We start from the raw sequence: 27197 nt of genomic DNA on the forward strand, positions 1-27197 counted from the left end.
GGAGACTGAAGTTTTGTACATAACACAGTCTTAGACCTAGATGCTTAGCTTTTAAAACCTTAACTTATGTTGTGGAAATCAACTTCCACGCCAATAAGAGAGCTAAGACTGCATCTTCTGAAGGACAGACAAAAGTTTGTGTTTTGGTCAATCCCTCCATCTCCCCTTCTCCCTAGTCAAATAACACTCCTTCCTATCTTAAAATAAAACCTCTGTTTGCATGCTAAAGCAAAAGTGTGATCAGATTCCAGCTACCTAAGTTGTTTGATGTTTTTTCAAACCACCCTTTCCTAGCTCTGTGTGTCCTTGAGCTGCTGAAGCAGATCCCAAAGGTCAAGTAGTCTTAAAAGAGAAGTCTTGAGTGTTTCCTTAAGGCCTAGTTTGAAGTTTTTAGCTAACCTGATAGAGGTGTCTTTTTAGTTTAAGAATAAAAGGCAAATAGCTTACATGAATTACGTTTCTAGAGAAGTCAAGGCTTTTAGCAAGATATCATATCTTGTGAGAATCACACTTCTTTCCTTTTCTTTTTTTTTAAGAAAAGGTTATTTGCTCTCACTGATAGCTCTCCAAAAGCATGCATTAGTAAGCCTCCTGAAAAGGCAGCTATTTCCTTTTGTTTTAACTAAGCATTATAGCTACCAGCATAGAACCTGTATATATCATATACTGGTCAAGAACAGCAGCTCAGAAAAATATTAGCATACCACATAAAGAACAAAGGCAGACAGTCTACCAAACTCTACACCCAAAGAACATTTGATTCTTTAAGGCCTTTTTAACAGGTTTTTTTTTAGGTAATAATCACACTGAAGTTCATAAATAATCTTGGAATCTATTAGAACTACCCAGGACAGAGTACAGCCTTCTTATTGCAAGTAGCAAAATCTCTTCTCTCAGAAGGACAGCTATCCCCTTAAAGACATCCATAAAACAGCATTTCCTTATTTTTATGACCTCTCCTGTGGTACATCAAACAAACCTTATATTTAAAGACAATCCGTATAAATATTAGGTGCTACGAAATCACTGACTTAGAGCTACTACCATAACCAGCCACCCTTGAGCAATTCAAAACTAAACTTCCACCCTCAAAGCAGACCAGTCATCTTTTTTACCTTAGTTTTAGGGAAAGCCACAACTCACTTCCTCCCCACCTGAAAGATGAAGGAAGAACAGAGCTTTAGAAGACAGACACAGAAGTCTTTATAACCTAATCACACCTTCATTTTATTCTCTAGCAATAACAGCCACACACCTGCAACCCTGACTAAAACCTGCCCTATCAATGGTCCTCATTGAGAAGTTATCAACATAAAAAAGGAACAGCTGTTAAGGGCTAAAACACACCAGATGGTTATTTTGCCAGACCTGCTCACTCATTAGTTAATAACACGAGGTGGAGGGATTAAAAAAGAGGAATTGGTATACTTAGATCAAATTTGGTTTGATTTTTCTATCTTTAAAGTCTTAAATTTAACATAATGGAATGCTTATGTTTTATTGATTATGCAGGGTCATACTGTGCTATGTTGTAAGAGGAGTACATAAATAGTATGTCTGGTTAAGAGCTGGCTAGTATTCATACCTTCCTTCATATACAGATTCATTATTTAAATTAAACCCAAATATATTTAGCAAATGCGTAGTAGTGTAAAAATGAGGGCCAGGTTGTTTCCTAATAAATTTCATTTGTTATCAGTAAAACTACAAAGGAATTTACCAAGCTTATTTTTAATTTTAGCTATTGACTAAGCTTTTGTTCAGTATACCTTAAAAGCTTCATCCCCAGCATGCTTTAGAATAAGGTAGTTCTGCAAAAATGAGATTTGTATTTAATTCAGGTGCATGTCCCACTTTAGGATCAGAACCTGCTTGGATTCTTATAATGAAAGTAATTTATCTGCATACTTTTTTTATTTTCTCTTTTTTTTTTTTTTTTAGCAAGGTGTCTGAGTGAATGGACCAACTGTACTTGGATGACTTTGTTTTTCTGGCAAAAGTATGAAGTACTTGTATAGGATCTAAAATATCTAGGTAGATCCGGCATGTATTATTACTCAAGCAGCCCAATCTGTTAGGATATGGATGAAGTTGTTGGGGGAAGCATTTGTTTGCTGCTTCCTCTGGCACCTCTACTGAGCTGTGAGTAGGTAACACAAAGTTTATTCTTTATAGGTGATAGGAAGAGGATGTTTTTACTGGGATGTAAGGAATTCCTATATTTGAAGCAGAACAAGTACTAGAAACCTCATTCAATAAAGCAAAGCAAGGAAGGGGAGTGGAATTCTCTGTGGGTAAGTCTCAGGGTTTGCTGAGTGATCAGAGTGATCTCACTAGAAGATTGTTACTGAGGAGCATGAAGTTGTGTTACTATTGATGGGATTGGACAGTGAGATGGGAAGGACACTAGCAAAAATCCCAATAGTGGCAAAAGAAAACAGAAGCTGTGGTCTATTGAGCAGACTTGTTTGCTCTCTTATTTTGCTTTCTGCTCTTAGCTTCCAGACTGTAACTGCTTAATCCTCCTCTGAATCTGCTCACGTCTTGTAAAAATTTAAGTCAGTTGGATCTGGTGGGCTGTGCTGTGAATGGGGAAACACTGTGTTTGAAAACTATACTGGTTTGGTTTGTAAATACTTAGAAAACCAAGTTTTAATGAAATCACTACCTTTGTGTAACTGATATTAAAATAAGCTGAAAAAGAATGTACTACAGTATTTTTTGATTCATTTAAATACTATGTGGGAAAAGGCAACTTTGAAAAATATTGCAGTGTTCATTGCTGGCTCCCCAGTCACAGCACTTGCTACATGGTCTGAGTCTGGCTGGCTCTGACCTGTAGGCAGGTAGCTGCCAAAAATACTTTTGGCAATTCTCCCAAAGGTGACGATTGGGTAGAGAGGAGAAGAAAACAATAAAATAGTGGAAAGAGGTGGTCACCTTTATGCTTTTGTTCTCATCCAGTGGCTGCTATTTCCAAGACAGTCCTAGTGCCATCCACTTACATGACAGATTAGAATGACATTCCTGACATGCTTCAGAAAATGAATTTTTACAAGTCTGATAGGATGGCTGAGATGGAGTGGTATTTCAGTGCAGACTTGTTGACAGTTCTCTCTTCCTGCAGTGGGTTAGACTGCATCTTTCTGAAGACACCTCATTCTGTAAAGAGTTTTAATCACTTCTATCTGGGAGACTGTAAGACAATGTCCAAGGTAGTAGCCTGAGACTTCATTAATATGGTGAATATCATGGAAATAGATTATATTATTATATTTGAAATGATTCATCTGTTTGGAATGTGAAAGCAAGTACCACTGATCATTCTTAATGTCTGCTAAGGCAGAAAATCTGAGTGGATTTGATCTACTGAACAAAGGCATTTGAAGGTCCTGTGGGTAGAAGGTAAATTTTTAAATGCTTGCTCAGAACATATGAAATAATGAAGTATCTATTTCTTTTCATCTTCAAATTCATATCTTCCTACAGGGCATGTTTATCCCTTGCCATGGATCTTGTTAGCTGAGGTTTGCAAGTTTTATACTTTCTGGTGAAAATTTCACTTACAGATAGTCATTTATCCCTGAATCATGATGAACTCTTCCTGATTATAAACATCTGTATAAAAATTGGCTAGTGCTGATAAACACTGCCAATTACAGACTGGGTCAGTGTTGACAGCTGAGGTTCAGCAATTAAAAACTAGTGTTCTAAAAAAGCACCTAATTTGAGCTGACAAGGAGGGATTTGTTGGGTTTTTTAAAACTGACTGGAAGAACCTCACTGATTTTAATCTCCTGTGTCCTACATCGCTTATAAAATGTTTAAGCTATGTCGTAAGGATAGCTGGATTTTCATACCTGTTGTAATTTTTCAAAAATGTTTGGATAATTCCCTGGAGACAGTGAACTGGTGAGAGTGCTGTTGCAGTCATTCCCACAGCAGTTCTCTGCACTGTGTCACCTGCATCTGTTCTGAATAGGATTTCATGACATGGTACCTGAGCCAACCGGTGTTTACTTTCTCTTATTAGTTTAAAAACAACTCTCAAGGTGCTGCTGCACGTAGTGCTGCATTTCAGCAATATTGTCTTCTCTGTGTTTGGAACAGAACACTGAACAAAGGCAAATGCTTTGCAGAATTGTATGGACTGTATTCTGCAAATCAGATCTTAGGGAGAAATGGGGATAAGTGAAGCAAGATCATGAAATTCCTGGCACTTTTTGTCTTCTCCTTTGCTCTACATTTGCCTTTTAGCACTTTGTAGGTTTAATCATGTATGGAGTGTACTATCCTAGATAGTAGTGCAATTTGATGTGATATGTTAATAATTCACATTGATATATGCTTACTTTGTGGGTTTGGCTGTTGCTTTGACACCGCTGCATCAGCCTCACAACACATGAAACACAAACGATTTATTTTAATTTATAGAAGTTGAATGATATTTCCCAAAAGTATTCCCAGCATGTTAATTTTCTTCTCCCTGGGAGCATTTAAAGCACTGCTTTGCCCAACGAATGCTGTGTGACAGGACCCTTAACTATGCAGGTAACAAATACTTCAAAAAACACTGGAAACAAATTAACGGGAACTGAAGCTCAAAACGTGATTACAGGAGTCGGCTTTGTATCACAGTAAGACACAGAACGTGAAGTTGATGACTACTGCTTTAATAGGCCAGATTTGGCTCTCAGATAGCACTGTAAATTTGGAATAACCCTACTAACTTCAACAGATTTGCTTTATGTTTTCATCCAGGTAAATGACCTCAAAGTGTCATTTCCTTGTGCTCTTTGTTTAATCCATTGTATCATTTTCCCAGATATTTATAACTTTGTTCATCTGAGACTCTATTGCAGAGTACCCATAAAAGTTGTAAAGGCCAGTCTTTGGTACATGCAGGAAATGACTGTGAAAAAAGTCATGCATCCCAGAAAGCTGCACCATTCCAGCTTGCTTTCTCACCCATTAGATTGGTTTCACTTGCTAGAGAAATCTCACACCTCATTAACTCAGCCTTCAGCTAGTGTCCAACTGAGGGGCTATTGCAGAATGATCCCTGACTGGGAACATACTACATCATCAGCTGATGGAGCTGGCAACTACCTATTTCTCTCCCTGAAAATTAATTTCTAAACTCTTTCATTACATTTGAGTCAATTATTTCTGACATTCAGCCAGTGCGATGCTCCCTCTACCCCTGCTGTGGCTCTCCTGGCCTCTGCCAGCCTGTGGATAAGCAGCTTCCTCTGCCTTGCTCTCCCTTCTGGCAATTCAGCTTCTCACCTGAAGCAAACACGTCCCTCTAGCTGCTTTGCTCCTGCCTGGCCTTACTGTTCATTGGATCGCTCAGGGACATCTGCTTTCTCCTCGGATCTTTTAAGTTTTTTCTTTACCCATATTCCCTTATTAAATAGCTCCTCAAAATAATTTCTGTCTGGTCAGGCCTTAATTTTTGATGGCCAGCTTGCTGCTGTGCTTTCAGAGATCACATCTGGATTTCGATGTGGGGGGCTGCTCTGCTGAAGGGGAGGTGTCCTGTGAAGCACTCATTCTGAGCAGGAAAAGAAGGCCTTGGTTACAAGGCTTCTCTACATAGAACTTAAATGCATTATTCTGAAGGGTTCAAGTGTACATCAGTTCTTTGTCCCATCCCGTGACCTTTGGCCATGCAGAGAGAATAGCAAAAAAATTATGGACTCCTCTGATGTGGAAAAGGAGTCTCTTTTCATCATGTGTAAAATTAGCAGAAGGAAATGCTCAGTGTGCTTTTCACAACCAAAGATTTAAATAGCTTGCCAAGGGAAAATTACTGGCTTGTTCAGTATATTTTTGTAGTCCCCAGGATGTTGATATTCAGTATCAGCACTAAATTTGTGGTTATTAGAACCAACTAGGATGAAAAGAATAGAAACAAAACAGTGTATTAAGTCTGAATTTCACCTTTTTATTTTCCTTCATGAGATGCCCTCTTTGCATATGCCAGGAAATTACCTGTTCTCTTCTAGGAGGTCCTCTAATGTTTGCCTAAAGCAATAGTACATAATAAAATGCTATGTATATTTAGCCATAAATTAGGGATCTAATTTCTGTTATATAAAATATGTTAAATCACATGATTTATAGTAGTTTGAACAGAATCTATGGCAGTAATTTTCAACTGCAGTTATGGTGTGGCTGTGCTGCCATCATATGATTGAATCCATAGAATCTGAGTGGCACTTGGATGTGTATTGAAAGGTTTGGATGCTCCCCACACTGTCAATCCCTTCCTTGTGCTGTGGAAGAAACTGAAGGTGGAAAAGATGCATCCACAGCCTTATCTGCTTACTGAACTGATTTTGTTGAAGTAAGGTTCTAACAGTTGTTTGAGTCCCTGACAAAATAATGTATTTCTGATTTAGTAGTGGTTTATTTCAGCATAATTTGAATTTTTAAACCATCTTCAGTGGTGGCTTTGTGCTAACTGAGTTGGCTCTACATTACAGCTGGCTAGGAGTATGTACATGTTATTAATTACTGTGCCTCAGCTGAAACCTAAGAACTTCTTGAACTGCTCTAACACAGTTGCAAGCTGTTATGTATTCATACCCTTCATGATTTAAGCTAATCCAAAGCAGATCTGACTAAAATGAATTTCAGCACAATTGCTTGCATGAATAAAATTGGCTCAAAGTTATGCTTGAAATGCAAAACTTGAGGTGATGATTGAGGAGTTAGATCCCCTAGCTATGTGCCTGATCTCTCTGTGAGAGATTATACCCTCACAGCAGAATTGCATAAATTTGTACTTTTATGAGCTTTCCAATCTCAGATCATTCACCAGGTACCAGTTGGAGATCCTTAACAAAATACCTTCCTATGTATTTCCTCATTGTGTCCAGTGTCCTACTCCATTGCAACCTTCTGCCAGTAGATGTCAGCTCAGAACTAGTGAAAGTTTATTCTGCTTATTTTAGTAATAAGAATTAGTGGTTCTGTGACTTTGGCCTTGACTTTTAATATCAGTTTGCTTGCTGAGAACATCAGAAAGCGTGATGTCAGTACTCACACATTCAGTGTGACCAGTGTGACATTTGCACACTTGGTGACATTTGTAAAGAGAGAATTCAGCTTAAATACAGTGTGATTGAAAAAGGAAAGACGGTCTGTTAGTTATTAACCTTTAAGGAAAGATTTTTCACGATCAGATTCTGATTCAAAGTTGCCATACTGAGAAGCCAGGGCAAAGGAACCACTGTGTTGCAGAGGGTGGTAGTAATTTGCAGCAACCTCTACGCTGTCAGAAACAGAACTACCAGGGCATTCAGAGGAGTCTCTGCCCCAGTGAACTGGTTATCCCTGTGAGAAAATGTGAGGGAGGGATACGCTTGCTGTTGGGATTTTTTTTACTTCTTTTTTTTTCTTAGAGTTATAGGACTATTTTTAGTTTGTATATGTTGGTGGAACAGCATCTTGAGAGGCAAAACTTTGACCATTGGTCTTTATGGTAACATGGCAGTGTTCCTACACACTGGAACTATCACATTTGGGATGGGCTGAAACCATGTTGTTGTACACATCTAGGACAACCAACAGTGGGGAATCCAGGAAATTACACCATGGGGCTGAATAAGAAGCTTCCCCAGCTGTCAGGACCCTGAGTGCACCAACAGGCTGGGCAGTCCTTTCTCCTCTCCTGGGAGTGGTTTGGGTCCTGCCCTGACACAGGGCAGCTGTGTAGCCTTGGATGAGACTGCTGGGGAAAGAGCAGTGTGAAGCGGGGCTGTGAGGGCCATCCTTAGGATCCCCCTCTTTTGTCTCAGGTCCATGCCCTTCCCTGAGCTATGTAGTACTTATGCCCTTGCCTGGCCATACCCCTGCTAGCTGGCTTCCTGGCTTGACCCAGGACCTGCTTGATCACGGCAAACTTGTCTGACAATCACTGGACTATCAGCTGACCCTGGCTGCTGCTGTCAGACCTGCTGTGCTCTCCTTGCCTGGGGGCTTTGCAGTGGGGACTGTGTGGGTGAGGCAACCTCACCTGTCACAGCCGGCTCTGTGCTTACCCTGCCTGGTGGAGCAGCCAGCTCCTGCTCCCTGACACTAACCTGCCGGTGGGTGGCTATCACAGGCTGATTTATCTTCTGTAGATTACAAATTTAAGTTTAAAAATACACATATAAATTAAAATTAAACTTGTCTTGGCAGTTCAGTTCTTTGTACTAGGACCATGGAGTGTGTTAAATGATTAATGATGTGTGTCCTCAAAATTCATGAAGGTAAAAATTTCTAAATTATTTTCAGAGATTAGACTTTTTGAACTGATACGTATTGTGTAGAGGGCATACCTGTTCCCACTTGGTATCTAAAAATAAAAAATGGAGACATCAATTCCAAGAAAATGTTATTCCTTATTTTTGCAGTCTGCGGCCTAGCTCAATGAACAGTTGTGGATGCCAATATAATAAATTCAGAAAAGTCAAGTTACACACTTCCAGAGTCTTTAGGAGATTAACTGCCTGTTGGTTTAAAAAACTCTTTTCTAGTGACCTTGCTGCTTACATGTCATTACTTTTTTTGGCAGGGAGATTCCTCACTCTTGCCATTTTTCAACAAATGGAACTACTTTAACATCAGAGGGCCAGGCACAGTGGAACTGGCTGTAAATGTTTGACAATGGCAAGAGGGTGATTTTGTTGAACTGAGTGAAGGTTGATACTGGTGACAAAAATCCAGGGCCCCCAGTTAGATTTAGCTAACCAATTCTGCACTGTCAACCCAGAGATATTTTCATATGGGGTGTTTTCAGGAGCCTGCTTGTTTAGGGAGCTGATATGGGCAACCAGAAAATCCCGTTGTTCCTGAGGTTGGCTCTGGAAAGGTGGGAATTAAGATATACCCTGCATACCTACATTGAAGTGACATAGGAAGAGAGTTTTTGAGCAGAGCTATAATGGTTTGAACAATTTTAATAAATTTTAAATTAGATTTTACCATACAACCATCAGTTAATTTGTCACAGGCTTTATGGGTTTAGTGAGATTTTTAAGTGTTAAGTGACCATATGTTTTACAGGCTTAATATGGCTTTAGCTTTTAGGTGATTGTGACATTTTGCAAGTTTTTTAAAGATTAGTAATCTGTTCCTTGGCTCTTCTGCATGTGCAGAACCCATACAGCAATGTATTTTAAACACAAACCAAGTCATAAACTATTCAATTAAAGCCAAACCATTTTAACCCTAACTACTTGTTCATATACAGAGAAAATAATTCACATACAATGTCAGTTAAAAAGATCTGTATGTATATGTGCTCAAAACATCTAAAATAGCTATAGTGAAATTATGTGAGCCACTAATAATTAGATTAATGAAGGTCAGTCCCATTGATAGTGGCTCTCTGAAGAACTCTTCCACTTCTTTGCCATTCCCAGACATAAGCAGTTCCTGTAACTGCTTGTGTGAGGTGGCTTGAAGCTGAGAGTGTGGATGCTGGTGCTTGAGAGCGGTGCCACTGATACTGAAGCTGGTAGAGAAGCTGCTATGAAACTACGTACAAAAGATCTTGGCCCAAGACTGGTGACTGACTCCTCTCCTAAGCCTCTATCCTTCTGCAAGGAACTTGCCCTGCTGTTTCTACGTATGCATTCTCCATCCACTTCTGTGGAAAACATATCTAAGACCTGCTTGACTTTTCTCCATTGCTAAACACTCCTCCCTCTGTGCATGTCAGCAGCAGCTTTTGCTATTAGTGTCTACGAGCACATCATGTTAAGGACAGTTTAATAATATTAGACCTTGGCCAGGGAGATCCTCTATTACCAGTGCTGATTCTAACTTTGTTTCAGGACAGAGAAGTCCTGGAGAGTACAACAGTTGCTGAAATACCATAATGGAAAAAAGAACTAATATTTGAGGCCAGAGGGAATATTCCACCTCTCTATGCCAAGGAGCCTGTGAAGGGAGCAGTGTATCAGCAAATGGAGAGGCTTAGTAAGTGACCAGCCCAGTCCTCGGGAGTTTGCCCAGTCCAGAAATCCCACAGACTTGCTCTAATAGGTAATGCTGGCCAGCATCATTTACTAGGGAGGAGGAAGGATAATGCAATGCTGCACTGGGATGCTGATGCTTGCTGTCAGAAGAATGGCTTTTCCTCCTTCATCCTCTTATCTCAGCTATGTTTTGCAAATAACAGAGGAAGGATAAGCAGTGGACATGCAGCTCTGTTCTTGCAGTAGGAACAGTCCTTTGCTCGTGGGAAATGTTTATCACTATATCAGTGTGGCAATATGTGACTTTTGCAGGAGTTGAGGTTTTGTGATAACTCTGTAGCAAAGGGAATGGGGAACCTCACACTGGAGGAGGTGAGAAGTCCTTGCTGCATCCCACTCTTGCAGTGAGGACTGTCAGACTTCCTGCATGTCCCTGGCCACTGCCTGAAGCTGAGCAATTCCTACTCCCCTAAAGGGAAGCTTTGAAGGTGGCAAAGGAGAACAGACTGCTTGGCTTGAGACTTCAGCCTGACTGCTGATACTTCTGACCCATCTCCAAGAGCTGAAATGCCTTTAGCTGGAATGGGCAGGGGAGGGTATGGAGAGGCAGGTTTCTGGGAGCGAGAGGAGTGGCTACATTCAGGACTCTGGTACTCATGGAGAACAAATAATGATGAAAGAGAAGAGAAGAGGATTTTGGCACAACGTTTTTTTTAACAAATGTAAAACTGAAGGATTTTCCAGTGGTATATTAATACTTAAATAAATGTGGAGGACTAATCCCTCCAGCATGGAATTGCACTGTGCATATCTGGTTTTCTTCATGAGAGGGTCAAAATATGTTAAAATAATCTTTAAAAAAAGTAAAATATTGAGGCTTTGTGGGGGAGAAAAAAGCTGAAGGCAAGTTGTAGATGGGAAAACTGTTTTTTTGAGATAGATGGCTGGCTGGAGTCTGTTTTAGCTTAAACAAGGGTAATACAACTTGTGCAAGACTGACAGCAGAGCCTGTTTATCTAACTTTTGTTTATTATTATCTAGTTTCTGAATTTCTAAACCTCTGTTTCAACATATTTAGAATTCCCATTTCGTTTTCACAAGACACTATATTTTGCATTATGCATTTGGCTGTATTGCATGTGCAAGGGTTACAAAAAAAGCATATGTGCATTAGTGCTGTACCTTTATATTTATCTACATGCCAAGATTAATCCAAGATGCGGTAATGTTTTGCCTTAGAGCAATTGTACCAATGAACCTTAACTCTGATCTTAAGAGACTTACTCTCTGTTCCTGTGACAGTTTGTTTATTCTTCACTTCAGGGCCTCTTTTGAGCTAAAACAGCCATTAAGAACAAATTGTTCTGGACAGCTTTTCTGCCTTTGAGTAACAAAAACTGTGCAACTTATTTTCATTTCTTCCTATACCTTTTCCAGGTGATTCCTACAAACATAAATCCACTGTGGTATCCATCCAGCACTGGAATGTTCTAAATGCAGAGAAATTACTTGACTCATTAACAGTGTGACCTTCTAGCATTCTCTACTTGTAAGAATTGCTGCATGCAGGGGAGAAATCCCACTGTACTTTGTGTGCATAATATTATGAATACAACGTGTATGATGTCTGTATTGGAGGAAAAATACATCCAAGTACTTTGTGTATTTTCAGTTATTTCTATAGGTTCTTGTGCTGCATATAAAATTACAGCTGTATTGTAAAATAATGTTGTATTGAGGGTTTAGTCCTAAAATAGATCTAAGCCCCTGTAATTCAGTGGAAGGCATGAGTGCTCTGTATTTATTCAAGTACTTAATTTATCCAATTAATCAACTTAATAATTAAAATCAATAATCTCAAAAAATTACTGAGAATATATTCCTATATTAAGCAGAAAACATTTTTTTTATTTCATTACAAAAAATATATTATCTATGAAAAGGTAGAAGAAAATAAATGAAAAGCACTGTTTTCCTGTAGAACAGTGGAGATATCAAGGGAAAACTGGAGCTTTTGTTAAAGTTAATAAGAGCTGGATCAAACCTAGGATTTCTTACAGCTCTCATGAGGCACTACAGCTCTTGACTTCACTAATCAAAAATTAAAAATGAATAATTATGAACTATATCTTTGTCTTCACTAAAGAAGAAATAACCTCCAAGTAGATTTAATGTGGTAAAACTTGCTTTATGAAACCTTTTTTAATTAACCAAATACCTTACACTATTTCAGGTCCTGCTGTTCTGTTTCTTCTTATAGGAGGACTACTGAAATAGAAACAAAGGTCAGTTTAGTAATATAAAACTGTTTATTTTAGAATTACATGTTAAAAGAAAAGAAGTTAATTAGAAATGAAAGTATCAGTTTCTATCAAGCTAAAATCTCAGGCTGACAATGCAGATAGGTTTATAGTAGAATGATAAATTAATTACTGGTCTTTTAAAACATATTTTGTTGAATTGCAGTTGCAACATAATTTACAAATTGTTGGAAAGGAGATATAATTTTTTTGTTTGTTTGCATTTTCACAGAGATTTTTCTGTGGCTGCCACAGAACAGAGACAGCAGTTACTTCAGTAGAATGGCAAGTACTCTTCCTTTCTGTTTGCATAATCCTAACATAACTGAAATATTGCACTGCTTAGAATGAAGAAAAATAAATACACATGTACAGATCCATATGTATAATGTTTATGTGATTACTGATATTTTTAATGGAAGTATTTGTATTGCTAACTGTAATTGAGGATTCTATCTTGTTCCCTCTTTCTCTCTATTGAAGTTATGATCTAGGAAAATATGAACAAGTGAAAAACCTGATTTACTGTTTCATATTGCATCTCATTAATTTTAAAGCTGCATAATTGTAAACTACAATAATAATTCGGAACAAATATATTTATAGGCAGTTGAATAGATTGAGGAGCTGAATCTTACAGGATACTTAAGATATTCTATGAACACTTTGTAGTACATGCATTAATGGTAAATTTTGAGAAGTGTGAAGTGTTGATAGATGGGATGAACAGAGCTGGGAATGAGCTTCATTACAGCTGCAGCAGTTTGTAAATATAAGGATTATGACAGCTTGTTCTCGCAGAATAAGCACCTGCTCATCGGCCATGCTACCAATAAAAATGAAACACTGAGAGGAATTTCAGACTGGTTTTTCTCTGCAAAATCTGCTTCTGTTCAGGTATTATTGTCCTGTAGTGAGGATCTAAGGACCAAAGCATGTTTTACAACCTGAAGCAATCTTGTCTTGTCTGTATGACTTTGCCCAGAACATGTAAATTTCTCAGGTGGTGCTCAGTTAGCTGGAGCTTTCTGCAGAATTATGTAGGAACATAAATAATTCCAACAGTTCATGAAATATGAATAAAGGCCTATTCAATACTTTCTTTTTTTTGAGGCCCTTGGGAAACCTAAATTGAATTGTGTTGCTGAAGTTCTTTTAAATACATATTCTGTAAAACTTTTAACGTACCATATACTTTTCCATTAATTTGAAATAGTTTTCAATTCTTTCAGTGTTCCCTCATGATGAAAAATTTTGGCAAATTCCAGTCCACATTTGTGCAAGGTTTCCAACAAGGGCTATTGGACATGTCCTAAAATGATTAACCTCAATGCTAGAAACATTTCACTTTTCTGCATTGCTACTTCTTGTTAATACAGAGAGAAACTGTCTTCTGTTATTGTTGGGCAAAATGTTTTGCCTCTAAGTAAAATTATAGATATATTGTTATTTGTCTGTTTGACATCTATGAGTACAGAAAGCCCAGTGCTGCTGCTTGCAAGGCATCCTCAATTCTGTGTCCACTCATGCAAGGGGCTTCCCCTGCATCTCATCATTCTGTGCTGGGAATGTAACAGGAGCATAAAAGACAAGAGTATCTGTCACAGATGTTGATAAGACTCCTGCTGCTGAAATGTTTTTCTCTCCCAAATTACATCAGGCTAAGATTAGTTTGGTCAAAAGAAGTGATAAAAACACACAAAAGCTTTCGAATTGACAGAGGCTAAAAACTCCAATTAAGATAATTATATAACTTAGATAAATAAGCTGTGCCATGACACATCTAATGTTTTAAACAGTAATAGCAAATGTTGATAAGTTAAAGCAGGAATGGCTATTCACCTTATTTTATGAACCACAGTGAGTAAGTTAGTCATTAAACTGAAATGTTTTGCCTGCAAAATTGAAAGGAAGTTTTTTCATGCAATGCATATTCTCCTCGGGGAAATCATTATTTGAGAATACTGTTTGGTATCTAGAGTTTACTGGGATCTAGAAAAAGAACAGACAATGGAAAAAAAATCCAACAAAACAAAGCTAAAACCAAGGCTTACTCAGATTTGACATACTGTTAAGTAAATAATTAAGTATATTACAGAAGAGATAAATACTTATGCTACTGACTCACAGGGGCTAGAATTATCTCTAACTGAAACAGGTGTGACCAAACTACCTCTTGCAAAACACCTTGAAGTTTTATGAAGCAGCTGTGGCCAAGGACAAAGCTCTGCCCCAGCTGATCCAGCACAGCAATGGTACACCTGCACTCCGATGGCAGTAATTCCCCCGTGATGCAGAATGAGGTCCTCGTGGTGCCCTGACACCTACCAGTTTTGGGGGGAATCTGCATGTGTTTCCTAGGCTGTATGATGTAAGAAAAGTCCAGATCAACCTCCTACATTGCACTAGCTTTTAGAAGCACTAAGGGTTAAAAGCTGCTACTTCAATGTTAGGGACATCCATGTAGCTCGTACATCAGGTGCACTGGCTCTGCTGGCTCCCACATAGCTGGTAAGGAGCTGGAGCTCCCACTCCTCCTGCCAGGAAGCCTGTGTCCCTCCACAGAGGCAGGGCACTGCCAGGTACGCCTCTGACTGCTTAGGACAGGGGAAAGGGAGTGAGTAATAGGCACCTTCTGCTAACCTCCACCATAGGGTCTGTAAGACTCCACGTGTGTTCTTCTTTCCTGAGTTGCTCCCCTTCCAGCAAACCTTGGTGCCAGACACAGTTATTGCTTCCACGCACACTCTAGTGTCTTTGCTGGTAAAAAATGCTGATTGGCATTCTAATGAAAATCTAACTGATGCAATCAAATTGTCTCTGATCCTGAAGTACATATGGTGACAGACACTGTAAACAATTTCTTTTCATCTGTAAAGGAAACACATCACCTCCAGTGTGCCCCTACTTTACATCAGACACACCGTTAAGAGTTTTATCTGTTAATTAAGAACCAGCATGAAGATCAAATGTTGATTTTAATTTATACAAATAATTTTTACTAAACAGCTGCTTTGAATGAGACTGTCTGAAATTGAAACCTTGGAAGTGCTTTGGAATAAATGAGGAATTCAGCATTTGATCTTAATATTTACTGCTGGAATATGATTGATTATATGCTTTGCTGTTTACTGTGAAAGCTGGATACACTTAAACATACATTCTCCTCAGTATATATGAGATGCCCAACTTGGATGCTTTTTCTTTTTGGCAGCAAATTTCATATATTCTAAGTGAAAACTCTCATCTTTTCTCATTACTCTTGCATGTCTGATTTCAAATCTCTCTCCTATCATGCTGGGTGTGGTTTTACTTGCTTTATCACAGGCATTTCCGATAGTTTTGTGTGGTGATTTGGAACCTATACAGTAAAGATGTCCCATCTCTAAAGTAATGGCAAAATTGTAAGAAAACTTGAGCATGATAGTACAAAATGAGGCCTCTTTTACCCCCTTTGCACCTCCCCGCCCCCAGGGCTGAAGTTGGCTGAGCCACAACTAGTTCAGTCAAGAAGTTTCTTTACAGCCTTATGCAAGGGGCTTTCATTCTGCATATGTTATAAATAATAGCTTTGGACTAATAAGAAGATCTTAGAACATTACTCGGACATCTGTAAGTCATTATTGGAAGTTACATTCCTGTTTGAAGGATCTCTCCAACTCTTCCCTCCTCCCCTTCTCTGAGATCTCTGCTGGAAAAAATGTCATTCCCTGTATATTTGAAGAAACTGGTTCTGGTATCTCTGACAGTAGCTACGTTGATAATCCTTATGGTAGAAGTCTGATCTTTCTCCTATGTATCAGCAATGGCTTAACTACATGACAATTACTGTGATAACAGAAAAAAAAATTAAATTTTGGTAGAACAAATTGTCTGGTGAACATATGTCTGCCTGCTAAAGTTCACAGGCTCTTTAATCTGAAGTGAATTTCCCAATAAGCAGAGCTATCAGGACCGAGGCCTTGGCTGGGTAATGCAGTATCCCACAAGGAAGAAAAGGCAGCATCCTACAATATAGTATGCATTTTTGCTTTGCTTATTCTGGCTTGAGTCTTATCTTTGTTTGAGTCTTGGTCTTTGGCTAGTATTTGTTTGCTAGTACCACTAGGAGATCTGAACTCGTGCAAACAGAAACAGTGAGGGGGTCCAACTTGCATTTCCCCAGGCAAATGGCCTCATTACAGCTTTAGGCAACACAACTTAGACACTCAAGCAATTTCATTTATTCTGAGGAGAAAAACTTATTAATTGATTGGCATCAGGTTGAACTGGGGCTTGGTGAATATGTGCACTATGGATAAAGTTCCCTAAAAACTTCACTGGCACAGGTAGGTAAGATGATACCCTAAATCAGAGCACCACAGTAATCCACTGTCATGCAGAACAAACATAAGTTAATACTAGAGGTAGCAAAGTAAAACCACTTTGTAAAAGTTGAGTTTGTTTGTTTTTGGTTTTGTTTTGGGGTTTTTTTGACAAGGAAAAGAGAGAGAGAGTGCACTGTTATTAGATATTATAATAAAAAATGTTTGTAAAATTTCTCAAATTAGCTGTAAAGTTTTGTGAGTTCTTTTGTCAGATCCATGAATCAGATTCAAGCAATTTTTGGCTATTTTTTTTAATACATTGGCAAGAAAAATGTTTAAGTTTAATCTGACCAGTTTTAGTGTATGCAGAAGACATGTAGTAGATAAGTGTGAAAGACTTGCAGCCAGTTTGTATGGACAATTGCTTCTCTTTTCATACATGCTAACATCGGTGAGAGCATGTTTCTACAGTGTATAGTTGATCAAAATATAATAAAAAATTATAAATAGTTTTGAAAGTTTTCAAAATAATCCTTATTCTTTTGAACATGTTACAAAGACTAAGAAAACAGAAAAAGAAGCAAATTTGAAAAAAAGATTGCTCTTATTTACATAGCTAAATTAACAATGGGCTTGTATAATGCTTTCCTTTCTATTATGTGATAAGCCTCATGTGCAATATCTGTATTTGTTGGCAGATGGAAGATGGGAGCAGAGGGAGGTGTTCCTCATTTAAACAGATCTGTTTTCTTTTTTTTAATAATAAGCAAGACATAAGCAATCCTTTTAGTGTGCTTGGCTATATGTATTTTGCTGCTTAAAATTGCCCTGAGCATATTAATAGTATAGCACAGCATTCAAATAATATCATGTGGTGGGTGTGGGAGTGAAGGCCTCGTAGTTGGGTTTGGGAATATATACCATGGGAAATCTCTTATGAAATAACTGTTACTTCACACGGTGTGGTCCATTCCAAATGCTAACCATTTACTTGTCAGATATTTTTCATGAGCCTTGCAGATAAGATATCTCTGTGGGGATTGATTTAGCTATGTTCAGAAAACTAAGCTCTCACCAGAGATGGGGAAACCACTCCACCTTTCTTTCAATTTGGTGGTAGAATATTAACGAGGGGAGTGTTAGTCTCTGGAGCTTCCTCCCACCCTTCAACACATCAGATTCATATTAGCAATATTTATTATCTAGAAGGGTGACTCAGTGTCAGCTGTTTTCATTTTTGCTTATAGCACCCTGGAGCAAAATGTATATATAAGTAACAATTTACATTTTCATTTCTGTATTTTATTGCAGTGGAGCTGGTCACAATACCATAGTAACAGTTGCTTTGCAGATTCACTTTTGACAGCATTTGATTCTTTGCCATAACGGATGTGGTTAAAAGGCTTGCTTGTGGTAAGAACTGGTAAACCTGCAATTCTGAATAATTAAGTGCTATTATTTTGTTGAAATAATCTTTATTTAAATAAAGCCAAATATTTACAAAAATGAGTAAAAAGAAATATTCAGTACATTATTTTGCTGTAGGACTTGCTTCATATATAATGTGTATGCATATTAAATTCAACAGCATGTGCAATGTGTAAAGACAATTTTACAACTTCTACAGCTGTTCACCACATGTGTGGCTGCATGGGGAAAACAAGTATGAGCTAAGAGTGGTCCCCAGCTTATGCCCCTCTGAGAGATGTATATGGTTACAGTAAAAAATGTATATATAGGCGTTGTAATAAAATGTTAATGGTTACCAAGGTCTAAGTTTTGAGTAGTACAACAAGCCTGCATTTCAAAAATTACAAGCAGAACAAGAAAACTCAACTTATGCTGCTTAATATGTTGGTTTGGACTCTTTTGTACCTACAGAAATTCAACAAACACAAAAAATCAATATGGGCCTTAGTGTTACTGTTTAGGTTAGGAATTACTCTCAAACACTAACTGCATGTCTTGGAATTAGAAAAGACAGCAGAACAGTCATATGCTTTATCTGTCTTTTGCTAACTTTGCCTAACAGGTGTGCAAAGGCTAACTTTGCCTTTCTGTTGAATGGATGGTTTAATTTGTTGCCATCACACTTTTTAGATAAAAGGTAAAAGAAAGTACCTTGCATCTGAGAAATCACTCCAGATTTTGGTTTAAAAAAAAGTGTTCTCAATCTGTCCTAAATATGTCTGTTTTATCAGGAATATATGTGGGATATATTATGCAGCTATTAAGAAATTACATTCTTAATCCCTTCTGCTCTAAAGAGAATTTGTTACCTTTCGTATTTCTAACATTGAAACTTGGGACCCAAGGAATTCAGCTGTTTTCTCTTCAGAGATCTGAACTGCATCCCATACAATGAAATAGAACTGTGGTTGAATGTTTTTACCTTGAAGAAGTAAAAACATTTAAGAAATAAAGGACAACACAAGACTATCTCCTCTGGTATATCAGCCTCACACATACATGTATGGCTAGACAAGGTTCCAAGTGTAATGGAAGAGGGATTTGTGTTCAGTTTGAGAGGAGAAAGAGGGCTGGGGAGAAGGATTCTACAGTCCCTTCATGGACAGTCAGTGAAGTTCTCCCTAGTAGAGGGCCAGTGCAAATCCTGGACACAACGTGGAGTCAAAATAGGAATGAAGAAGGGCACAGCAGTACATGAAAGTTGTTTCTCTGCATTGGCATGGATTTCAACACTTAGAAGCAGAGACCTAAAAATGTTTTGTGAACTTGCGTTCCCTCTGAGTGTGAACATCCTTAATATGCTATCAGATGCATCTATTGACAGGCAGCAAATGTCAGTGTTGCCAGTGCCCTGTAGTATCTGCTCTGTAAGTTTCTCTTGCCCGTGTGTGTCCCTGAAGAGCAGTGAGAGCAAAATGGTATCGTGGGAGGTATTTGGGATATGCCTATGTCAGCTGGATCAGGAGCAGGCTTTGGAAATGAACCTCCTGGTCATTCCCACATTTTTTTGGTTCTCAAGTTTGCAGTGTCAGAGTACACAAATGGGATTCCTCCTGAGTGAAGTTAAATTGTGATGCAGGACCTAACATGCTCCAAAAACTAATGGACGTGCAGTCCCCACAGGAACTGGCTGGAAATAACTCCCCATAAAGTGTGTCTAGTGCAGACATCAGACCCTCAACAAATACAGTTTTGTTCTGTATACCCCTTCCTATTGTACCTGGGTAGTTGTTAATAGAGAGATACTGATAATTAATATGTCTTGTTTTTTAAAAAACATGATTATGGGAATCTGTTCTTGTATCCCCTATTCCTTCTGGAATTAATTACTGTTCATTAACAAAGTGGTTGGTCTATTTCATGGGAGAAACAGTATGAGACAGATGGAGGCCAGCCAATGTTCTTTAGCACGAGGCCTTTCTCACCCTCATAGTGATAGTTTTGTGGCTCACACATTAGGAGCAGTTTTCAATGTAGTTAACTATTCTGCTTCCGTTGTCTCTTAATATCAAAATATCTTGACATCTAAATATATAGATATCCAGGCAATATGTGTTTTCTTTATTTGGGAGGTAACAAAGATCTCTCTGGTTTATAGATTTTCCTATTTCTCTGGTGTACTGGTAGGCATCAGTATATTTTCTAGGGCAGGCAAATATTTTCCTTCCATGTTTTAAAAAGAGCATGTCATGTAGAAATGATTTGTGGTTTCTTTCTTTTCTTTTTTTTTTTTCCCCCCAAGAGCAATTGAATGAAACAGATGAAGTATCAAAAAGATGATTTAAGTATATAATGTTACTTTCTTTGTACTTTTGGTATCTTACAACCTGTAGAAGTTGAAAATTTTAGGTACATTTTGGCTAGTTCAGAAAAGTATGAATTCTTCAACTTTGAGACCTTCTGCAGATCTATATTGCCATGCCAGCATGTAAAGACCTCCAAAAAAAAAAAAAAAAAAAAGGATTTTGGGGCAAATGAAACTTCCAGTCCTTGAGATAAAATTAAACCTTCAGGCAGCAGCAAAATTTGAAAGACCTGAATAGCAGATTTACTGGATATGTATATTTATGATATCTGCTAGCGGCATAACTTGCCTTTGATTGTTTCTTTTTGTCTGTGGTTTTCAACAGTGTGTAATTCTGTTGCCTGTCTGCTAAAATACAGATGGTTCAACAGATGCACAGGTCACATGTGGCAAATGTAAGCAACCTGTTTTGTACAGAAAGTTCTCAGCCCTGTGATACAGCGGGGCTTGGACTGGCCCTGCTTTATAACAATTTCCACGTGATAACACTGGGGGCACTGGCTCTGACGTACTTAGTTTGCTGATGTCCTTCAGCTCATTATCGCCTTCATATTTGACATTGCCAGTTCTGTGGAACAAATAATTCAGAAATACATAAAATTCTTGTTAAATTGTGCAAGGCCGGGAATGGTGGTGGGTTACAAGAAGCAGCTGTGTTTGGGCCTGTAGTGAGAAATATTAATGAAACTACAGCTAGCTGGATATTCTCTGGACTGCTTGGGAACTGGTATTTCACATTTTTTGTCTTCAGATATGTGCTATGATTGGTGGTGTCGATCAGCTGCTTTCTACTTATCTGTGTGGATTTCTCTGTTGAAAGATTGCCTTTCTCCACAAGTCCTATGCTCACTAGTTCAGTCAAGAGACCCAAGAAGTGGAAAGACTTTTCTCTCAAGGTTTTGTTAAGGAGCAGATGGGAGGTTGGGTTGGTTTTCCTCCTCTCTTTCGTTACTTGAGACTTCTCTTATCTTTTGTGTATATTTGAAGGAAAAAGAAACTTGCATTTGGCTTTTTTAATGTGTAAATGGCAACAAAGACTGAATTTTGATAGCAATTCACACACATCTACACTAAATAATTGATACTTTATGAATTTACATATGATTTATGATTTATGATATAAAAGCCTTCCAGCAGCAAATTATGTGTCAAATTTGAGTGTAAATCCTTCATATATGTATGCACTTGCCTTACATCCCCACTCAGTCTCAATGAAGGACAGTTAAGACTCATAGGTCACATTCCCTGGCACCTGTTATTGTAATTTCAGGGACGATGAACTAACATGTGGGAAAAACAAACAAATATCCAACATAAGGCACTAATCAGTAGCAGTCTAAAGGAAAATAAGGAATGTAATGTATTAGAGATCACTTGGAGGGATGAAATTGAGATCTCTAGCACTTGCAAAAAGATTCTAATTCCTATATACACAAAGGCAAAATAATATGTTCTCTGAAATAGTTAATGCTGCACTGTATACATGAAGGAAAAACTTTTACATTAATTCATAATTCCAGCTAGATCTAAACTGTAAATCACATAGAAAAGTATAAAATAAAGCACTTTTACAGATTTGTTTTGCAGTAGTATTGGTAATTTCTCTTGCAAAAGAAAAATAATGGTGTGTTCTCCTGCTGTGTTCACCAGGATCAGTGCTAAACCTGAGCACAAAGCAGCAGTGCAGAATTCCTTCCTTGAACTTTTGGAGTTCAAACAAGAAATAAATTGGACCCTGGGCAATACATTACTTGGTAATTCCCAAATCCAAAAATTTTGCCACAGATTGGTATTTAAATTCATATAACTAGTAGGTTTAAATTGGTGATTTTTCTTGTGGAGAGGAAATTTGGAAACACTGTATACTGAAGAGAGACTCATTTTATGGCTCTGCTTTAAAATGTGATTACCTAAATTGGGCTATAAAAATATCATACTGTATCACCTTGTAAACATCTCATAACCTCCTCATCCTCAAACCTCTCTGCAAACAGACTGATAACAAAACAGTAGCTCTATTTAATAAAATAAGGTCTTGCAACTTCTGGTTTTTTTGGTTGGTTAGTTTTTCTGAGGTTTTTTAGGTTTGATTTTTTTTGTTTACTTGACATGAAATTTTGCTGGGATGTATAGCTAGATTCTGAACATCTAGCTAACCTATTTATCTTGGGACAGAAATGTAGCTTAAGCAGTCATATTTCAGGCATTTTTACTGTGTTGGATGAAATTTACTTTATGAAAGGTAGTGACTATGTATCTAGCTGTTTGATTGTTGGCTCTGCCTAATCTGTGAGGCAGGCTGTACTCCAATCTCCTTCTATTTCTTTATCATGACCCAGTGGCTCATGTCCTTGCAATCAAATCAGATTGGGAAGGGAAGAAAAAGAGAAAAACAAATCCACTAAAGATTAAAAGGGCTGAAAGAAAATGTCCAAGACACATAATTTAAACAGTGTGTCAGGCTTCAATGCCCAATTACTTTGTCTTGCCTCCCTTTCTTTGTGTTGCATCCCTTTCTTTCACTTACCTTTGCTAATTGAAGTTGGTACAGCAGCTTTATCTTGATGATTTTCAGTCAAACTTTTGGCACCCTATGGAAATTACAGAAATAAAAAATAATAAAGTAATTAGGACATTGTAGACATGAGAAGATTTCAGCCTGTGATATTTACATCTTGGCTACAAAGAGTTTCACCCCTAATACGGTCTTGAAACCACAAGCATGCAGTATAAAGTTCAGAACAGAATACAGCAGTTTGGGACTCAATCCTGCAAACAACATATGCAATTTTAGTCATATATATAGTTCCATATTTTAAGTATTACAGGGGTGAATATGAATTATTTAATATGTGAGCTTGAATCCGAAAGGACATGTTTATGTTATTAAATAATTTTTATGTGACAAGGTTCTAGGTATGTTATGATCAAACATAAAGAGAATTGTCTGGAACTGAAGAGTTTAAAGTAATCTATTGACTTCTGGCTATTTGATTAAACTTCAGATTGGGCTTTAAACAGACAACATGCAATATGAGGAATGGGATCCAGCCAGAAGAAGTGATTGAGCAGTAAAGGTATGCTAGTTTCACATTTTTCTTGTTTGATCTTTTGTTGATTTTTCCCTTCTCTCATATAATCTCTCTTTCTTTCCTCCCTCTTCTAGTCTGTTGTGTTTGCATTTGGTAGGTTGAGGGCCTATAAACATCTTATCAGAAAAATGTTGGAAGGAGGGTAAGGGGCATATCAGAGTCAATAGGAGAGGAGTGCTGGGTATAGAAGAGCCTAACAAGGCAAGCAGGGGTGAATGAGAGGCACAAATGATATGATTAGTCATGCTGGAGGATTTTGTCTTTTTTCTTCCTTTTTTTTAAATCTGAAAGGTTTAAGAATGTGTTATTTGAATTGGATATGTAGCATCAGGTTTGAGTTTAAACCCCATGTTATCTTCAAAGATGCACTATACATGACTTGTCTGTGTTTGGAATTACTCAGATTTGATGGTGCACTTGAAATTCACTCCTTGCCTTAATCCAAGGTAACATTCAAGTGTAGACAAGCCTAACAGTTCAACACTAACATTTACGTACCTTTGGCAAAAGTTTTAGGTGTTCAAGGAATGCAGGATCATGCAGTAAGGAATGTAGAATTTTACCTCATTAGTTTGTATTAATGAGTTATTTCCTAAGAAGATTTTAATGGCTTAATTTTATTAAGTGAACCTTTATATTAAAGGTTGTGTGGGTAGAGTCATATGAGTATAACAATAGAGTTACTGCATCATAACAACCTATATCTAGCAACCTATGGTGAAGGCTTTTAGACCTTTCTATTCCCTGCTTTCAGCTGCACAATAAATCACAAATAAATCAGCTTAAAACAGAAAGCTAATTTTAAATAATAGCATTTTACCTCAGAGAGGGACAAAGTGGATGTCCTGGGCAATGACTGCACTCATCTGAACATACTCCTTGTGCTTGATCCCAATTCCAAACCAGCCTTATGTACAAAATATCCTTGCAGGATCCATTCCTTTTTGGAATTAGTGAATTAGGATATCTACTCTTTTCTAGACTTTCAAAACTATCAATGGTTCTTTTGCATTGCAAGAACATAGTTGCTGGCCTGTTGTCTGGATCCAGCATTACAGAACTTGTATTGCCTTAATGTAGAACATGGTCTATAAATTTAAAAGCAAACAGGAACAGTTCTTAGGACAGTGTGGTCCTTCCTATCTTTGATTATTATTTTGTTTTTTTAGTTCTTTATTGGTTGGGTCTATCTTTTAGCCTTGAAAAGATTCTAGACACTGAAGTCAGACAGAGTTTTGTGAGAATTAGTCCTTACTAATGTCTGAAAATCATTTCTGTGATCTTGAAATACTTTGTGACAAGAAAACATTTTCATACAAAGTTGCTCTTTTATAGAAGTCTGTGCATTTGATTAGAATCTCCAAGTCAATTTGGGAATAAACTTTTAGTAGAGCCATTGTACCCTTCATTTCTTTTAGTGGGTAAAATACTTTTAAATAGTTCTATAAGTAGGTAAGTGATCATCAGATGCCTACCTCCTGCAGCAACTCTTTAAAGCATGCTTATACTCGTGGCAGTGGGTTCATCAGAAGAATATGTTAATTAGCTGGAAGTGTATTCAGTGCTGTCCCAAGGACAGCACATAGGCCCCAGCTCCATGGTTATCCCAAGGCCCTGGTCCTGCATCATTACAGAGGCAGAGAGGGTTCTGTGTTCTTAAAACTGTGGAAATTACCCAGGCAATGATGGTTTTAGTATGCTAAGGTTTTGAGTACAAGTGATCTCTAATTCTCCTTTTCAACCCCAGATATTCTGTGATTCTGATATTCTGTGAATATAGAATGGTATCCAAATCAATAACCCCTGTCCCTGGGAAGGATTAGTTAGTTCAGATTGGATGCCATTTTAATGGATTGATACTGCTTTTGGCTTGGGTGACCTGAATTCAGCAGACTCTTCGATGCAGGTTAGAGCTCTATGACCATAATGTGAAGTTAGTAATTGAAGCTGGTCTATAATTTTGTGAGAATAGTAAATGGGTAGTTGTTATCCACAGAAGTATCCCTACTGAATTTTGTGGGAAAGAAAGAAAAAAAAAAAGAAATTAAAACTGCCAAGTGATGGTAATAGTTTTTACTTGGTGCCTATTTTTTGAGTTTTTACATTTGCTTAGGCTTAATTATGTAGCACCATGAAAACATTTAAACCTCCTGCAAAAGTGAACTGTCACAGCTTTCATACATCTTAGTGAGGATAATACATTACATTGCTGGATTGGGCCAATGCCTGCTAAGTAAAATAACCCTGCCCTGGACTGAAGTTAATCACTAGATCAGGAAATACTTAAAAAGTAAGTAAAAATACAAATTATATATAAAACTGTGTTCCTCAGCTGCAAAGATGAACCCTGTAGTTAAGATTACAAGAATTTTCCATGGTTTTAATAGAAATTAGGTGTTTTCTGTTTATTCTTCCATGAAATGTAAAAACAAAGAAAAATTGCCAAAGCCAGCTGTCTATCATTATGTTCCTGGGGGAGCCAACCCATGTTCCTAATTGTACTTTAATGTGGCAATTTGTCATATACAAATATATATCTTTATATACATCAACTGAGTTACATATTAGTTTATAACAAAAAATCATTGTTGAGTGTGTCTTAGAAAGTCTTGAACTTTTTCAGACACCAGGAGAAGTGGTGTAATGCCTGAACTATGGTCAATACCTAATAGAATTGGCTCTTGGACAAGAATCAGTTCTTATCAACATCAGTGAAAATGGTGAAAATAATTTGGCTGGAGTCAGACCTGTGTACAAAGAATTTGATTTTGCCAGGACTTGTGTGCACACATTTGACTTCACACACTTGAACAGCTCTCATGGCTGCTTATTTGAGTGAACCTAATCTGTTTGATTTAATCTTTGCAGGACTGGGACCCAAATGAGTAATTAAAATAAAAATAATTGGTTTGCTTAAATTTCAATCCCATTTTTAATCAGTGGTTGGAATTTCAGCTAGTGGAAATATCATAGCCACAAAATATGCCTTGAAATGCATATGTTGCTAAAGAATATTAATTTTCTTCATTCTTGAAGGGACTTCCCCCACCTCCACGCCTCTCTTGCAAAGATTTTGCATCCTACATATGAGAGTGATAAGAGAGGAGATATGTCATGTTCCAACACGCACAACTTTTCAAACACTGAAAATAAATTAAAAATTCTGTAAGCTGGCTTTGGCGCTTACATATATAAAATCTGCCTATTTGCTGAAATATTTAATGTAGATTAAACACTTGTTATTTACTTGCTAGTGGTCTCATATACAGATAACGTAGAAGTTTTGAGGCCTAGCCTTTGGGGGATCCAGCCATTGACTGATGTGTGGTATGTGCAGTGGAACTTTATGAGTAAGGTTCGTCCAAACAGTACAGATCAAAGTTAAGTGGCACGGCATTAATCTAGGTTGCAAACTGGCATTTCGAGTGGCTAAATTGTTCCTTAACACTCATAACACACCTCTTGGGTAGATGTAAGAATTCAGCATTCATGATCTGGGGACAAAGGGGCTGAAGTCAAACAGCACTATGAAAAAAAATCAACTCCCCTCCTAGCAAGAAAGCCAATTAAACTAGTGAAATTTTGTTGAAACATTCTGAAACTCCTCTGTTCTGCTCTTTATCTCCACACGATCTCCATACCTATACAAGAATAATTGCTTATTTGAATAATAATAGGACTAGGGCTCAATTTTTTGATAGGAGTTTTGCCGTATTAATGTTTGCCAAGTGGTAGTATTGCTCTTG

The 27197-nt window shown here is 37.7% G+C and overlaps 2 protein-coding genes across 9 annotated transcripts in view; one reads left to right on the top strand and one right to left on the bottom strand.

Moving 5' to 3' along the window:
• The window catches only part of BRDT (bromodomain testis associated), a 45936-nt gene extending 22979 nt beyond the window's left edge, over window positions 1-22957 (bottom strand). For 2 of the 7 annotated variants that reach the window (XM_027651845.1, XM_027651846.1), the window contains exons 1-3: window positions 22887-22957; window positions 12196-12245; window positions 1116-1154 (exon numbers count right to left, since the gene is read on the bottom strand). The gene's annotated coding sequence lies outside the window, so the exon portion shown is untranslated. The remainder of the gene's footprint in view (window positions 1-1115; window positions 1155-12195; window positions 12246-22886) is intronic. The other 5 variants (XM_027651840.1, XM_027651841.1, XM_027651842.1 and 2 more) reach the window with 5 other exon arrangements.
• Window positions 1-27197, top strand: part of TGFBR3 (transforming growth factor beta receptor 3) — a 140043-nt gene that overhangs the window by 1328 nt on the left and 111518 nt on the right. Inside the window, exon 1 of one of the 2 annotated variants that reach the window (XM_027651851.1) lies at window positions 23243-23436. The exons of the other annotated variant lie outside the window; for it this stretch is intronic. The gene's annotated coding sequence lies outside the window, so the exon portion shown is untranslated. Of the gene's footprint in view, window positions 1-23242; window positions 23437-27197 lie in introns of those variants that run through there. 2 annotated transcript variants of the gene reach the window in all.

Source organism: Corapipo altera, unplaced genomic scaffold (assembly GCF_003945725.1).
Source record: "Corapipo altera isolate COAL_440 unplaced genomic scaffold, ASM394572v1 57, whole genome shotgun sequence".
Lineage (NCBI taxonomy): Eukaryota > Metazoa > Chordata > Aves > Passeriformes > Pipridae > Corapipo > Corapipo altera.